This window comes from Ambystoma mexicanum, chromosome 1p (genome assembly GCF_040938575.1).
Source record: "Ambystoma mexicanum isolate Mex_15411 chromosome 1p, UKY_AmexF1_1, whole genome shotgun sequence".
Lineage (NCBI taxonomy): Eukaryota > Metazoa > Chordata > Amphibia > Caudata > Ambystomatidae > Ambystoma > Ambystoma mexicanum.
In genome coordinates, this window is record NC_090921.1 from 8,231,711 (window position 1) to 8,235,356 (window position 3,646).

General features: G+C 38.6%; 1 long non-coding RNA gene across 1 annotated transcript; it reads left to right on the top strand.

The window, feature by feature from the left end:
* The first annotated feature begins 1,013 nt into the window (after nucleotides 1-1,013).
* On the top strand, nucleotides 1,014-2,889 carry LOC138570268 (uncharacterized). Its single transcript, XR_011303751.1, has 3 exons — nucleotides 1,014-2,052; nucleotides 2,149-2,222; nucleotides 2,446-2,889. It is a non-coding gene; the product is annotated as an uncharacterized lncRNA (long non-coding RNA).
* The last annotated feature ends 757 nt before the right edge of the window (nucleotides 2,890-3,646 follow it).

Genomic DNA, 3,646 nt, shown 5'->3' on the forward strand with positions numbered 1-3,646 from the left:
AGTCCCCATGACTGAAGCTCAGGAACTGCGAGATCTGCTCGAACTGCCAGGAATGCTGCCTCCATTGAAAAGAGAGTGCAAGGAATACACTCCTACATTACAACAGCAATCACCCTCACCACCTCAAGGACAATCTTCCTTATGGGCAGTCTCTGCGAATAAGAAGAAATTGTATCAATCTTCCAGATTTTTATGAAAAGGCGGATGAATTAGACAAGAGACTGAAAGAAAGAGGCTACCCCAATAAACTGATCAGCCGCTCACGTAAGCGGGCTCGATTCACGGACCGTGAATCTTTATTAACACCAAAAACCCAGTTGTCGGACAACAGCAAGATGACATGTGTCCTCACCCATGGATCTGACACTTTCAGGGTAAAGCAAATTATTCTCAAACATTGGGATATTGTGAAACTAAATCTACCAGAAGAGCCTCATCCCCGTTTTGCCCTGAAAAGAGCAACAAATATAAAGGACAAACTGGTACATTCCAGTTTTCAAAAACAGTCACCTAAAACGGGCCTTTGGAATTTACGATCTATAAAAGGCCATTACCCCTGCGATGCTTGTTCAGCATGTGCCTTTACAAAGAAAATTCAAGACTTTCGAATTGGTGAATGCACGTGGACCCTACCAACTCTAACAAACTATAAGACCAAACAAGTGGTTTATTGTATCGAGTGCCCATGCGGACTTCGATACGTGGGACAAACCACTGGAGCTGTTCACATTCGGATAGCCAAACACCGTTCCTGCATCAGGTGCAAAACCACTACGGCACACCTTGTCAATCACTACCTGACATCTAAACACTCATCCAATGATATTTTGTGGTGGGTGATAGATGTAGTAAACAATTCACCCAATATAACTAGATGCCTGCTGGAGATAGAAGCACGGTGGGTTTACCGGTTAGAAACCCATACCAAAGGGTTGAATGAGGAATTCATTCTACCCCTCTAAGCCTTTACACTTCTCTCTAAGTAAGTTAGTCAATGTAGAGGCTTGGACACTGATATCATATTACTTACCTGGTAACTAAGTTATGGCAGCACCACTATAATTCTCAAAAAACTGCTGTCCAGCTCACATGAACCAAATAATTTAGACACCATGGATGGCTGCATATACATTGTTAAAAGGACATTTTGTTTCAATCTACTCGCAATCATGAAAAAGTTTCACTTGCTGTTTTGTATACATCTGTAATGAAGAAGAAAAAGATTATTTTCTCTCTTCAAAAAATGGCAGTCATTACTAGAAGTTAATTGTTTGTATGTAACCTTGGTTACATTTCTACGTAACTTCAGGAAGTAACAACCAACATCCAATCAGCGGTAAGTACACGCCCCAAACAGGAAGGGAGCAACCAATTATGAACAGGTTACGTCATTTCAGGAAGGAGACTTCTCAGACGCTTAGTCGGAATGAAGGTGTAAGCTGACTGATTGCTGCACTACACATGTTGCCATGAATACTAATGGAAAGGGAAAGCATCAGCACACACGTTAACAGCAACTGAACAGACATCAGCACCTAGGTAGACTGTTACTATTCAACACTCGGACCGTGTGTTTTGAATGAGTTTACTGGCGTCTCTGACCCCCGCTCCCTCCAATAAGAAGTGTCCTTAAAGATATGAGGCTAGCACAAACAAGGCTACTCAACCTCGTTTAGCATCAAAAAAGAAAAAGGAAAAATGGCATGCACATTTGCAAACACAGTGATTGATCTACCGATCCAATCGTATTTACCCCAGATCACTTATTTAACGCGTTCAAGCCTTCGCACAAAAAAGATCGTGTCACCCGATTCCTAAAATAAAATATCTCTTTCCCTCTATTACTTTTCAGGAATTTTTTTCCTGGCATATATTTGTCAAAAAATGTATTCAGACTCATAACTCCACAGAAGCAACTCAAACCACGCTTCAATTGCATTTCTTCAGGCTGAATAAAGACCCAGATGCAATCCTGAGAAAGCGACCGACACCGCACTTCAATTGTATTGCTTCAGGCTGACTAAATACAGATGCAATCCTGAGAAGCAAACAGTAAAAACCTTTGTTTTCTGACCTATTAATCAGTGACACAGATAATCTAAGTGCTCAATATAATGGCTATTTTTGTCATTCATTTTTTGCATTCAGAATATTTACGCTAAAGAATCGACCCCTTTTTAACAACTACGGATAAGGTTTATTCAAAATACTGGACAACACATGTGAGTAACAACCGGTCTCTGTTCTGGGACAAACTGCTCCTGCTCTTTCTTAACCAACTAATGTGGTAAGAATCCCATGTATGCTCAGGAATTTTGAATTAAGCAGTCAACTTTTATTCTCGCATTAAATGCATAATATCTACCTTTGCAGTGAAAGACAGTCAGTACGCAACTTCTGAAAACATTCTTTTTTTTTCTCTTTGTGTGTTTGCCTCCCTCACAGGGATTGTCACTTTAAATAAACTGCCCCGAGGAAGGCGTATTTTTGAAATTTAGGCCCCACAGGTGGTCTCGCCGAAACGTAACGGAGGTCAACAGCAAAGAAAAACTATTTGAGTTTTTTCTTTTTTATGAACTTGAAATATAGCAATTTTTTGGTCCTCCAAGCCAGCTACTAATTGTTGTCTTCTACGTAGGCAAACCTGCTTTAATAATCAAGACTGTGAAAGACTCTGAATACTTTCTAATAATTTAATTTGTACAAATCAACATTCTAAACGGTTTCTTTGTTGCTTTATTGTCTTTTGCTATTTAAACATGTAATGTTTTTTGCTGATTTTCAACATTTCTTCCTTTTGTCAAATCACTTGTACTTTAAAAAAAAACTTTTTTATATAAAAAGTCTTATCTATACTTTTTTGTAAGCATGAAATAAACAAAATGCAAAGATTTTCTTTCTCCTTTCTTCATTTGCGTCTGACTTTTTACTTTAACTACAAAGGTATTAAAACAATTGAGATATCTAACGATACTCAACACAAAAACTAATTGAATTTATTTCACTATTTGGGCAAAATAATAATTGTGTTAGCAGTCTTTTGGAAACCTAGTGTATGTATATCGAACTGCCAGGAACAACTGCCTCAGCTACAGCTCTCTTAATTTAAAAGGTACTGTGCAAACGCGGTCCGGAAATCTTTTTGGCTATCGAGAAAGTGCGTGAAACTTTCCTCAACTACGAAGGCTTGTCCTTTCCAAACATTTGTCAAACTTTTTCGCCTAGCCGAATCCTTTAAAAATCTGTGGCAAAGACTTAACCGTTACATACCAGAACTGTGGTATCCTATACAAGAGACTCTGAACCAATGACTTTGGCCCAGGCCTATTGAGAAGAATTGCTGGTTGTATTTAAATGAAACCTTTTGTCCTGTCTATGAATGTATTTGGGCTGTCTATTCTTATAACCTTGTCTTTTCCCTCCCTTCTTAAGTATCTGAAGTGCCGTTTTGCTCCCACTTCATTTTTTGAGCTAAACTTGTTCAATTGCCTACCGGTTGGATTTTTGTGGTATATTAGTGTGTGATACCGAGCTGCTTGTGCTAGTGTAATGTTTTGTAAATGATTGAGTAAATAAATGTATATTCTTTTGCTAAGAAACCTTCAGTAAGTGTTTACTTGAATCACTGTATTGGTGGGTCAGTTGT